The sequence below is a fragment of the Pseudorasbora parva genome, chromosome 14, assembly GCF_024679245.1.
Source record: "Pseudorasbora parva isolate DD20220531a chromosome 14, ASM2467924v1, whole genome shotgun sequence".
NCBI lineage: Eukaryota > Metazoa > Chordata > Actinopteri > Cypriniformes > Gobionidae > Pseudorasbora > Pseudorasbora parva.
Window position 1 is genome coordinate 32335074 of NC_090185.1, and position 6000 is coordinate 32341073.

A 6000-nucleotide genomic window follows, 5' to 3' on the forward strand; every position below is an offset into this window, starting at 1 on the left:
ATTGTTTCCAAAACTTTTAAATAATACAGTGACGGCTTTGTTATAATGTTTCCAAACGTGATTAGTTTTAAATACGCTTAACCTGCATTTCGTTCCTCTGAACAAATAACACGCATGCGCAGCTCATCGGTTCATCGGTTCTCCGTATCGAACGTGTCCGATAGAAACGGTTTTGATTCTGTACTGCTGATCCGAGGATCCGACAACCGGTACGTTCGGTTACACGCGCATGCTCAGTATCAGCTGCTCGTGAGTTCATCAGATCTCTCAGCAAAACATGTCTCACTTCAGCTAACGATTGGAGTTACAACATCTACTTCAAGATATTCGTTTTATTTTTTAGTTTGAGAGCCTGTCACTGATGGCAGAAAGTTAATATCTACAGTATTTGTGGGATCAGCCCTGATTTGAGACGCGAACCGTTTAGAACGATTCAGTTCGATTTGGTGAACTGGTTCGACCGGTTCACTATAAAGATCCGGTTAAAAAGAACGATTCGTTCGCGAACCGGACATCACTATAACGCACTGTTGCTATGCAATACGGGTTCGGATGTGGAAATCTGATCTTGGAAATATTTTCGCTGCTGAAATAGAACAAAAGCAATAAAGCAATCAATAAAATGTAAGTGACTTGATGTTAATTAATTGTTTATGGAACTGTCAAATGAAATCAAGTAAAAGTAAAAAGTATGCACTATTTATTCTGCTTAAGTAAAGTACAGATACGTGAAAAATGTACTTAAGTAAAGTAACAAAGTATTTGTACTTCATTACATTCCACCACTGATCATAAGCTAATACAATGTGTAATAAAGTGATGACTGATTAACAGTAATGACTGAAATGAGTTTGCCTGTTGATACTACAACAATGCAAAGTATATGCTCTTAACCTTGCAGTTTTTCACATATCATGCAAAACTCAATTTCTTACACAAAACTCTCCAGAAAGTGTCATTTAATTCTTTATTTTTGACACACAAAAAATTCCGGAGGGGAGCATACCAGGAGTTTTTTTTTATTTTTTATTAATTTTGTATAATTGTTTACATTTAGCTGAAAGCCATTAGACAGCTTAGGCATTTAATTAGACATGTTGTGGAAGACTTCAAGCACTACAAAAGATATTCAGCTCATAAATCATACACAAAGGTTTTTATGAAGCTCATGAATAAAGAACTCTTTGTGGATCTATATAGAATCTTTTCTCATCCTTGAAAAACTGGAAAATTGATGACAAATTTTCCAGTCGTGGAAAACACAAGGAAAATTAGAGAAAATGTAAAATGTCCAGGAAAAAAAAATGTTTATGCTGAAAAATCATTTTTTAAAAGTTTGTTTATTCTTTAGCCGAGTACAAAGAGTTAGCCTAGAAATCTAGACGCACCCTAGCGGCAGCAAATCTAATCTGCCGTGAGTGTCGTCTAGCAACTCTCAATATAGGCTGAGCTATAAAAACCAAACTCTGGTTGGGCAAATCACATCGTGTATAGAGTCGGTGGGCGGGGCTTAACATAATGACGACAGAGTTGCGTGCTATTTCAATCAATCAACTTTATTTATATAGCGCTTTTACAATGACGATTGTTTCAAGCTTCACAGTGTTAAACAGGACAATATTGGAACAAAATTTTATTTGGCTGAACAGTCGTTCTGGAGAAAACTGTGATGTCATCATATAGCTACAATGTTGGCAGATCAGTATTATAGTTTATAGAATTAAATAAGACCTAATTAATTCTTTTTTTTTTTTTTTATATTTAGTTGAATAACTTCGATCATAATTTTAGTGTCCTCAACTGAGCCAGCCGAGCCAAAGGCGACAGTGGCAAGGAACCAAAACTCCATCAACTCTTAATTTAAACAGCGAATTTAAACGAATCAAGGCGGGAAGCATGTGAAACAACCAAGCGCTGGGAAGAATCAACCAAGCATTGCGACCCAGCAGGTTTAACCCAACGACTGGAAATGTGAAACTAACCAATGAAGTTTAAAATGTGATCAAATAAACCAACTAAAATTACCCAACAGTCTTAACCCAGCATTTTGGGTTAAAAAACAACCCATCATTATTTAGAGTGCAAGGCTGCAAAGCCATCCCCTCGCTTCAAATTTGGCAGGACGATATCCGCTGCGACTAAAGATTGTTTGTGCATAATCTTCCTCATCAGTTCCATCTCCTCAGCATTTCAGATAGCCAAGAGGAACTTGATGTTGCAACAGAAACTATTGACTCTCTCTTTACTAGCACTTTAGACATAGTTGCTCCCCGGCGCTTAAAGAAGATTAAAGCAAATAATCCAACGCCATGGTACAACGAGCACACTCGGGCCCTTAAAACAGCAGCCAGAAAAATGGAGCGCAGCTGGAAGAAAACAAAACTGGAGGTTTTTCGCAATTTGTGGAAAGAGCCTGATTGCATACAGAAAGGCCATAAAAACTGCTAGATCTGCTTATTTCTCAACTCTTTTAGAAGAAAACAAACACAACCCTTAGTATTTATTCGATACAGTGGCTAAATTATCAAAAAATAAAGCTTCAGCTTCTGATGTTTGTAAACAGCACAGCAGTAATGACTTTATGAACTTCTTTACTAGTAAGATTGATAATATTAGGAATAAAATTATAACCATGCAGCCGTCTACTACCGTATCACTTCAGACAGAGCATTGTAGTGTCACTGAGGAAAAATTACACTCATTCACTACTATAGGAGGAGAAGAATTGGCTAAACTTGTTAAATCATCAAAATCAACAATATGTATGCTTGACCCTATACCAACTAGGCTATTACAGTTTTTCTCAATTGCTAAAACACTATTTCTAAAACCTTGCTCCATTTTCTGAAACCATTAAACACAAAACCTCCTCTTCAAGCACTATTCACAAAACCTCTGACTTCTATTGCAAAATGAAACTTTCGCCTCAAAACAGTTTTACCTGGGTTCAAAATCAAACTGCTCTCAAATCATAAACAAAGTGATCAAAATGATAAACTCTATCAAGCAATCAGTAAACAATACAGCAAAAAATAGAAAACACATTGTTCAAAACAGTTCTCAGGCAGAAGTAAATTTTTAATCTGAAAACAAATTTCATATTTTTCTGTCATTGTCTTGTGATCATAGTAGCTCAAAATTGGTCAGAAATTATTACTATTCTGCTTTGCTTTGCAATTTTTTGTTCTTCCTCTTGCTTGTAGCCCTATTTTTACCAACTCATTCTCATGAAATGCATATACATCACAAATTGTATTTATTGTGCGATTTATACGGCACAATTATTTTTTTGTGCATATGATTTGCATTGTCACCCCATTGGGTAGGTTGAGTTGTTTGGAGTACGTGCACATAACACAATATAAAGCATATCATATGCACACGAAAACTGCATGCGTAACATATGCACATAACTCATTTTGTCATATAAATCGCACGATAAATACAATTTGTGCTATAGATATGCATTTTCATTAGATTAGGCTGATTTTTACAGTACTGTACTCTGCATCTCACAAGCTCGTTCTTTGTTGATATGAAGCTGCAACCAGTTAAAATGTATTGAGCAGTCCGTAGCCTACTGTAAACAAATGGAAAGCAACATGTTCAGGGCAATAAGATTTGTTAATTGTACAGTATACAGCCTACAATGCACTGTACTTATATTGGTTGTCTCATCATTTGAAACAGATTAAATCAGGTGGGTTTTAGTGTTTTAGCAATTGAGAAAAACTGTAAAAGATATCTGCTTAATATTATTAATTCATCCTTGACATTAGGAGATGTACCGAACACTTTTAAGTTGGCTATAATTAAACCACTTATTAAAAAAACGCAACTTGATCCTAAAGAATTAGTCAATTACAGGCCAATCTCGAATCTACCGTTTCTATCAAAAATACTAGAAAAGGCCGTGTCTTTTCACAATTATGTTCCTTTTTTAGAAAGAAATGGTATATGTAAGGATTTCCAGTCAGGATTTAGACCGTATCATAGTACTGAAGGGGGGATTCTGAAATCCACTGCCGCTTCAATATACCTGTATATATTTATATCCTAAATAACTTCATAATCAAAACCTTAATTAATATTTATCTTCCTATATTACCTATATTATTATAATGATTCTTTCCAGTTATGATTTTGCTTTGTTTCTTGTTTTCTAAAGTGTGTATTTGGTCTCTGAGGAGTGACTGAGGGTCTGGCCTAGAGATGTGTGATGTGTCACTAAACACTGGCAACAAGGTTGTGTGTTTGGATTTGAGGTATCACACACCCCTAACATGTCAGGAGTGCAGTTACAGGGTTTGCTCACTTAGCCCGGCTTCCAGAGAGGAAATATGGATTTGTCTTTCATTTAATTTATTATGTTTTATTCCTTTTATATTTCCTTTTACTGAAACACTAAAGACTCAAGATGAATATTGCCTGTACTATTGTGTGTCCCTCTCACTGAAAGAGAGCTCATGTTATCAGTATGTTTTGGTTAGAACTGGAGCTTAATCAGCTCCAACTTGGCGAGACTGTGTATCTGTGTATGTGCACAATATTCTATGTTACAGATCAGAATGGTGTACAATGGGCACCCTAAGCGATGGGTGGACTTGTTGTTCTGGGCAAGCTGGCGCCTGCTCCAGATCAGGAAGGTCACTACGGGCCTAATTCTGAGTGAAAGCATCAACAAGTGACACGTCAGTGGAAACTTGCATCAGATTAACTGACATGAGTGGAAATTTACCATGACTGTGCATTGTCTCTGAGCCAATCAGAACCATCCACATTGCAGTAATGACGTGGATAAGACCTTGAAAACGGTATAACTGTTGGGACAATTGTATGTACGTTAGGGCGAGGCAACGAGACGGTGAGAAAGGGAGCGCGGCCTACGAACTCCTTGTGAGACTTGAAGCTGGCTTCTGCTTTTGAAACTGCAAAATATTCTTAAGTAAATTTTTATTTTAATTAATTGCAATCCTGACTCTGTCTTCATTTCTTCACTACTGGTCCGGGGTCATAAGCTGTTAACCCCTAACAGTGCTGAGACTGCTCTCATTAGAGTTACAAATGATTTACTCTTATCATCTGATCGTGGTTGTATCTCTATTAGTGTTACTCGATCTTAGCGCTGCATTCGATACTATCGATCACAATATTCTTCTGAATAGACTCGAAAATTATGTTGGCATTAGTGGAATTGCATTGGTATGGTTTAAATCGTACTTATCTGACCGTTATCAGTTTGTAGCAGTAAATAAAGAGATGTCACACCGATCACAAGTTCAGTATGGGCTACCGCAAGGCTCAGTGTTAGGACCGTTGCTTTTCACCCTGTATATGCTACAGCTGGGAGACATCATTAGAAAGCATGGCGTTAGTTTTCATTGTTATGCTGACGATACTCAGCTCTATATTTCTTCACGCCCGGACGAAACCTACCAATTCACAAGATTAATGGAATGCATAGCTGATATAAAAAATTGGATGAATAGTAATTTCCTGCAACTTAATTCAGATAAAACTGAATTTTTAATTATTGGACAGCACAGCTCCAAAAGTAGTAACCGAGAATATTGTCTAACACTTGATGACTGCTCTGTCAAGCCCTCATCGTCAGTGAGGAACCTGGGTGTGCTCTTTGATACCAATCTTTCATTTGAAAGCCACGTTTCTAGCATCTGAAAAACTGCATTCTACCATCTTAAAAATATATCTAAATTACGGCACATGCTTTCAATGCAAATTGCTGAACAGTTAGTACATGCGTTCATGAGCTCAAGGTTAGATTATCGTAATGCTCTACTGGGTGGTTGCCCTGCTCGCTTAATAAACAAACTCCAGCTGGTCCAAAAAGCAGCAGCTCGAGTTCTTACTAGAACCAGGAAGTATGATCATATTAGTCCAGTTCTGTCAACACTTCACTGGCTCCCTATTAAACATTGAATACATTTTAAAATCTTGCTTATTACTTACAAAGCACTAAATGGTTTAGCTCCCCAGTAC